The following is an 8,430-nucleotide window of genomic DNA, read 5'->3' on the forward strand; positions in this document are numbered from 1 at the left end:
TGTTGCAGTCCTGCATTAAGACAGGTTATTGGGTCCTTTGAGGACAGTCAGACTTCAGTCTCAAAGCTTTAGCTGTAAATGTAAAGGGTTCGCACAGGGTTCAGGGTTCAAGTACTTCATTATTATGGTGTGATGGCCCCGGTGAAGTTGTTTCTTTTTTTTTTGCAAGAGATTAATGAAATTCATAAATGGAGCAAACACATGCTACCAGGGCATAACTTATGAAAGTATTATTAATTAACTGGATATTATTATTATTATTATTATTATTTATTATATTATTATTATTATTATTATCATTATTATTGTTGTTGTTGTTGTTGTGTTGTTGTTTTGAGGATTTTGCAGGCTAGTAAAACAACCTGGTACTGACTATTTACTAGCATTTACAAGCCTGTTAGCGCAACTGCTAGGCCAGAAAAAAAAAGAGATCAGTATCAGGTAATAAAATGAAGTTTCTTGTTCTAACAAGATGTTTTTCACATTTTTACAATATGTTTTCATGTTATTACTACACAGAGCTCTCTCTCACCTGGAAAAGCCTGGGAACACTGTGAGAATCATGTTCTTTCATTTTTCCAGTGCTTTCAATAGCATGCAGCCTGTGCTTCTGAGGGACAAGCTGGAGCACACCCCCATCTCTCATCCTGGATACTGGACTACCTCATCAACCGACCACAGCAGGTGAGGACTCGGAACTGTGTGTCTGATATGTTGGTCTGCAGCACGGGGGCCCTGCAGGGCACTGTCTTGGCCCCTTTTCTCTTCCCCCCACTGTACTGGAGACTTCATTTACAGCTCCACAAACTGTCACCTGCAAAAGTTCTCGGACAACTCTGCAATTGTCAGCCTCATCACAGATGAGGATGAAACAGAGAGTACAGAAGAGAAAATGTCATTTTCGAGGTATTTCAGTACTTATTGTGTCAAATTCAAGCGCCTCAAGCGCCTTGTACAAACCTTGCTTCGGGATGCAAAAAAATAATCTCAGGACTTCTCTTTTTATGGGCTAATACCTGTAGCCACAGCTCCATCAATAAACTCTATTTTTTCTTTACTTTTAGTAATTTGTGTTCAGAGAACTCTTAGAACTTAAGAGGTGACGTGGTTCAGTTGTTCTCAGAGAGAAGTTGGGCTCAGCTTTGCCTTGTTAACTCATGCAAACTGTCTTGGTCTTGTTAGTAATCTAGTTAGTAAGTCCACTGTTCCAACAATACCAGCTCCAGTTTGGTCCAAATAAATCTTGAATTCATAAATTTAGATATATAAAAAACTGCCGTTATTCCCCACAGCCTGTTTACAGTCCTGTAACATTCTCCATCCACCACTAGGTGTCACCGTGTCCTTCAGCTCAGTTTCCTATTCCACCAGGAGAAAACAGAGACTGAGTTCAGATGGTGTGTGCTGTGCACTATATACAATGAGTTCAATGGGAAGAGGAGCACTTGTATTTATGACGGTATTAAAAAACATGCAAAAATTAACCACTACGGGACTTGCACATCCCGTAGTGGGTGCTGGATCCAAGGTAAACCAAAATGACAAGGTAAACCAAACGCTCTTCCTCAGACTCAAGTCTGAGCCAAAACACTCTTCCTCAGACTTAGCATTTTGGCTCCAAACGTCACTGATTTTGTAGAATAAAATCCTTTAAGGGGAGCTCCCTGGTGTACAGATCTCTATCTTTTCACACTTTGGAATTAAAAAACATACCATAGTGATTTCTAAATACCCTGGTATACTGTAATATTGCCCAAGCCTTACTATTATTAGAAGTATCTGACAGTGTGATGTGACAATTAATTGTTGTCAACTATTAAATTAATCAGCAATGTAATAATTAATAAGCAGTCTGATGGATTTTTGAAGGTCAAAAAATGTCTGACTCCAGATTCTTAAATGCGACTATTAAGGTTTGGCTCCTTTTTCAAGTTTAAATACATAAATGGAGCAAGAAGTTAAACTCCATCAGCTGCACTCAGTATTGGAAAGGTAACTTTTGAAATGTAATTGGTTTTAATTTACATGTTACCCTGTTAAAAATGTAATAAGTTATGTAAATATTTTAATTACTTCATCAAAGTAATGTAACTCATTACATTTGAGTATGTTTTGATTACTTTTCTAACAAATGTTTTAAACAGGGCAATAAAGCTGAAAAGGCCTAAAAAATATAAATGCATAAATGTTGCACTCAAATTTGTCTAAATGTTTTGCCGACCTATGTTGTCCAAAAATCTGCCAAATGAAGGCATTTCTGCACAGTAAAGAGAATAAATGTTTTTTTCAACATATAAACTTTTTGCTAAAATGAATTTCTTCCATATGCAACCCTTTGTAATCACCAACATCTTGTTAAGTAACTGTAATTTAATTAAATTTTTTACTCAGTAAATGTAACAGTTACATGTATTTTTAATTAATTACTGTGGTTACATGTAACTATACAGATAGCAATGTTTGGTTTGAAAAAATGAATGAAAAAAGATTCTTCTTCCTTCTGAGAACAGTACAATGCAACCACTGAATGTTTCAGTAACGTTTTTAGCAGCAAGTTTTATTTATGTTCCCAGAACGTTCTACTTAAAGTTCAGGCAACATTCTGAAAAATGTTGATTTTTATTTTTTTTATTTTTATTGTTTATTTATCACATTACATTACATTTTCATCTAAAAAAGAATGGCCTGTCATCTCAGCCCTCAATAATATCTTATGAGTGTTGCTTTAAAAACGTTCTTCTTTTGTTCTCATGTAACATTGTGGGAATGTTTTATAAAAGAACTTTCTATGATCTGTCACCTCTCAACATCACTAAATCATCCTCAGAATGTTGCAGTTATAATGTTACGTCTTCGTCAGCATTTAGCCTTACAGGAACATTATTTGAAATGATAAACATCCTTAAAATTCTATTAGAACATTACATTAAAATGTTTTCTTTAAACCATTATTGCAACTTGTAGGTAACATTAGCCACTGTTAGAATATTCCCTGCTAGCTGAGTAGTTACTCCCCAACACTGGCTGCACTGTCACATGAACTGGCTCTCATAAACATGTTGAGCCTATTTTCCTCTGACCAACCTACCACATGATTTAATCTAAACCTATCAAATGTAATATTTCTGTTGATGTTTAAGAGACATTGTGTCGGATCAGCCTGGTAATCATTTGCCCATTCAGAGCATGTAGAGCTGAGGGTGAGCTAATGACATTTTTACTATCACTAAAAAAAAAGATTTGTAACAATAGCTTTGTCACGAGTGTTAACATAAAACAGCCTTTAACAGTTCCCAGTTAACTTTCAAACTTCCAGGTAGAAGTGCAGAAAATATTCAACTTGCACAAAATAATAAAATAATGTTTATGGTGCACCAATAAAATATTTGTTTTTTCTAGCCAATAAACATAAAAGCTCAATTTTTTAGACACGTGACACCCTGTTTTATTGCCAATAACTTCTCTTAACCAACACTTTAATGTATTGCTATAACCCTTTAGCACCTGTAGTGACACCAGTTTTCTTGTGTTGCAAACAGATTCCTTCATAAGCATTCAAACCTCTGAAGAAAAATTGATTGATTTCTTTCAAATACACAGGAAAAAAACATAATGAGCAACTTGGCAAGAAGCCTCCATCAAATGCAGAACAAACAAACAAAAAACAGTACAAGGTACACACAAAATGATCTGAAAATTACCCCCCCCCCCTCTCTATTTATATATATACATTCTTTTAATTATGTATTTAAATAATATATGTTTTTATATTTTTTATCACTTTTTTTAGGCAATCTTTGTGTTTTTGTGTTTTTTACTTGTTTGTTTGTTTTTTACTTATTTTCCAGTAATTTTATTTTAACCTTTTTCTCATCTCTTGCTAATTTTTAGGTCAGCTGCTCATCACTCTCCCGAGTTTGTTTTTTTTTTCCTTAAAAAATCAAGCTATTATGCTAAATGTTTAAGTTCAAATGTATTGAAGAGCTCAACATGATAGTGGAAGACACAACTTAATGGAAAATAGGTTACAAATATAGTTCATAAACTAGCCAACTCAAGTTACTCGTGTGAAACAAATTTCTATTAACGTTAGCTTAAACAGACTAATAAAACTAGGAGAGATTTTTATTAGCCCGGTTAATTACTGAATAAAGCTAAAATAATATTGAGAGAAAAGTTTTTCAAAGAAGTAAAGCAGAAAAGGGTTTGTCCAATAGTGGAAGCTTTACCAAAAACCACAGCTGAAACGCTGCAGAAAAGTCAAGTTCTGCCTTGTCAGTAAGCATACCTGTCAGTGTGCCGGTGTCCCCGCTGCTCTGTGGCCCCGGGCCGCTGATGATGTTCTTCTGACCCTAATACTATTATATCTGTTATATATACTGCTAATATTCTATAAATTGTATTTACTCTTAGTAGTAGGGGTTGTTGTTTTCATGTTTTGTAATCGTTTCTCTTTTGTTCGGCCTTACTTCTGCATTATTGTTTGGCTCTATGTTGCCTCTGCAAGAAACCCTCTTGCTTCTGCTTTGCCTTGTTTTCACTTTGTAAACACTGTTTTTAAAGTTGCTATATAAAATAAGTAACTGCTATTACCACTGAAGTTATTTTCTGAAACATATGAATTTTTAAACATGGAAAATAATTGGCCTACATTAGGAAGGTCACAGGTCACCCTAACAAAGGCTAGGACTCTCCAAGTGGTTCCTTGGAAAATATATAGGGGGTCAAATTGATAACTTAAGTTATAAGAAAGAATTCATTCATTCATTCATTTTCTGTAACCGCTTGTCCTTGCAGGGGTCGTGGGGGGGGGGGGGGGGGCTGGAGCCAATCCCAGCTGTCATCGGGCGGAAAGTGGGGTACTCCTGGACAGGTTGCCAGACTATCGCAGGGCTGACACATATAGACAGACAACCTCTCATGCTCACAGTCACACCGAAGGGCGATTTAGAGTCACCAGTCAACCTGACCTGCGTGTCTTTGGAATGTGGGAGGAAGCCGGAGACCCCGGAGAGAACCCACGCAGACACGGGGAGAACATGCAAACTCCGCACACAAGGGCCCCCACCCACGGACCAGACTATAAGAATGTATTTTTCAAAATTGTTACAGAAAAATACAATAAAATATATAAAATAAATCCTTTTAAAAAAACAATTTTAGCACTTTTAAAGGTCATTTTTAGGTCATTTTCTCGCAACGGTTTTACTAAGTTTTTTGCTAATTTTTGGGCCATGTCTTGTTAAGTTGCTTGTTGCCATCTCCCCATGTTTTCGAAAGAAATCAAACCAATTTGCTCAAGTTTCAAAGAGTTAATATACTTTTTAGGTAGGTGCTGGTGTGTTTTCTAAATTTGTTCACAACTGTACAAGTCATTGCAAGTCAAGTCATTACAATGACAGATGGCTGTAAAGTCAACACCCTGGTGAGGATGATGATTGAGGTTGGTTGGATGTACTGTCAAATTGATGGAAACAACATCAGAGACAGCTTAGCAAGCCCAGCTGGGGCTCGCGATTACAGAGCCTGGGTCTGTTGAACTGCACTACACTAATCCTGTTGCCTCTTGGGAGCATTCCTGCTCCTTTGTTTCCTAGTTGTCCTGGATCCTGGCCGTAACCTTTGCTGTGCCTGACCGTGGTGATAGCTGTGCTGATGCTGTGACCCTGCCTTTGGTTGTGCTCGTGCTGTGGATGTACTGATACTGTTCCCCCCCCGCTCGCCCTGATTGTGGTCTGGTCCTGGTTGCGCCGATGCTGTGATCTTGCCTTTGGAAACCTCCCTATCAATATACGCATGAGACTCTTATCATCACCCTCAACATCATCATAGAGTGCAATTAATAATTTCACACCTATTGTTATTGTAATATGACATCTGTTTCTATTATTGCTGTGCCTCTCCCCCCCTCTCTCTTTCTTTTTCCTTTTTGCCATGATTGTATTTCATTTGTTGTTTACAACATCTATTGCACGTCTGCCTTCGGGAGTTTTTCCTTGGGTGATGTGAGGGTCTAAGGGCAGAGGGATGTCGTACACTGTAAAGCCCTCTGAGGCAAACCATGTTTTGTGATAATGGGCTCTATAAATAACATTGAATTGACTTGACTTATGGTCGTGAAATGAACATTCAATTTACAGGCAGCAGCTCGGCTGGACATTCCTGCAGTCAGCAGCCAATGGCACGCTTTCTCAAAACTTCTGTCATCTTTATAATTGTGTTGTGATTAAAATGCACATGTTCGAGTGTCCTATTGTTTTGACCACCCCAAGTCAGCCCTGTGTAGTAATGATGATGTTTAATCCACATGTTGATATATCACACCTGTCAGGTGGATGGATTATCTTGGAAAACTAAAAATGCTCACTGGTGATTGGTCTATCATAAGTATTTTAAAGTTGCTACATGACCCATTGCCCACCTCTTCCAAAATCAGTGTGGAGATGGACATTTTTTTATGTGAGCTTAATCTGAAAGCTCCTAATTCATGGTTTATTTCTCAGCATGTGTGCAATGACTGCCATTCTGTGTGTTGTCCTCTAGGGGCCACTGTTGCAAAGCTTTTCAGGACCAGTCAGTCAGTCATTTTCTGTAATCGCTTGTCCTTGTAAGGGTCGCGGGGGGGGGGCTGGAGCCAATCCCAGCTGTCATTGGGCGGAAGGCAGGGTACACCCCGGATAGGTCGCCAGACTATCGCAGGGCCACTTTTCAGGACCAGTTGACTGGAACACCAGTTTCTCTGCAGTGGTCTCTGCTGTGTTTGGCAGTGGAAGGGCTTTGGTGTTCATGTAATATTGTAACAGACTGAACTCATAGATATTAACGAATAATATCAACCAACTGGACCAAGATTTTGAAGTGTGATTGAACCCCCATGTTTTCTTCAGTTCTAGAAGTCACATCAACTGATATTGTAGCATAAAGACATGCATCTTTGTCGCTTTCATCATAGTACAAATGTTTCATGACTCATGAATCATTTAAGTGTTTTAAGTTTATTAATGTTTTTATGTTTGAGAGTGATGCACTCCTGGATAAGGGGATTGGGGATCCCAGAAGGGCAGTTTGTTGTAGAGCCAGTATTAACCATATAACCAACTGTAAAAAAACAATAACCAATAAATAATATCATAGATAATGACAAAGAGGAATAAGTACTTAGAGATGCAAACCTGTAATATGTTTAATGTATGAGCTTGAATGACAAAATGCCCCTAATTGTAATATGCATGTAAGATCTGTGTGCAAAGTGTCTTGTGTCTGAGAAATTGTTTTTTGCAACTTTTAATTTGTTTTTTGTTTTCTTTTCCTTGCTGTTGTTTTTGTTTTGTTTACTACACTTATGCCACAGTGTGGGCTTCAGTTGACAACATACATATCCATATGTTTAATATATTAACTGTAAGTATACATGTGTTTATATAACAAAATTTAAATAATCATAATGTTCAAATAAAAAGAAAACACATGGGGAGAAAATATTGCCATTGCTGATATTTGCTTTTTTAAAACTGATTTTGACTGATATTAATATATAATGTCCATATTCTGTTGCATATCTACTATCTGTTTTTTGTGGTAATATTGTTGTCAGTGTTCCACCTTCCACAGCAAAAGTTTGATAAATTATGTACAGGTTTGTACTAATTTAGGCTGATTTGTACACTTTCACTCAGACGATTATATTTAACAGTAACTCGCAACATGCAACAAAATCTCTCAGCGTTGAAGATGGATTCTTTGTGTGAAATATATTTCTAGCTGCACTACATATCGTATGATATATTAATTATATATGAATCATGTCAATAGATTAAATAGTTAATATATCAATGTGTATTTAGTTCATTACAATGTCTATGTCGTCATAATAATCGGTTCTCGTAGACAATTTGAATAAAGGCATATACAAACACTTTAACACAGTTTTTATGAACGAAATGAATTGTGTATTCACCCTTTGTAACCTGAGCAAATTTGCTTGATTTCTTTCAAAAAAATAGGAAGCAAGTTAATTGGAAAAGACCCAAAAATCAACAAAAAATTGTAAAAGTACAAGAAAATTACTTATGTCTGTTATAAGATTACTTGTTAAATATGTCTACACCATTCCACACTAAAACATAAGAGACTTCTGATCAAATGAAATATGTGACTGTTTATTGTACGGTATGTCGTCACAAATGAAATTTGCTTTGATTTTGTTGAAAGATCATATTATATTTTTGTAAATTATTGTATATTTTTGTAAATTATTGTATTTTTTCTTTTTTACGAATGTGTCTATTATAACATTTCTTGCCAAATATGTCTACAACATTCCGAGATTTTTTTCTCACTAAAACATAAGAGACTTCTGATAAAATGGATTATGTGAGTGTTGTGCGGCGTGACGTCACAAGTTAAATTCGCCTGAACCCGCAGAGAGCA

This window comes from Plectropomus leopardus, chromosome 4 (genome assembly GCF_008729295.1).
Source record: "Plectropomus leopardus isolate mb chromosome 4, YSFRI_Pleo_2.0, whole genome shotgun sequence".
Lineage (NCBI taxonomy): Eukaryota > Metazoa > Chordata > Actinopteri > Perciformes > Serranidae > Plectropomus > Plectropomus leopardus.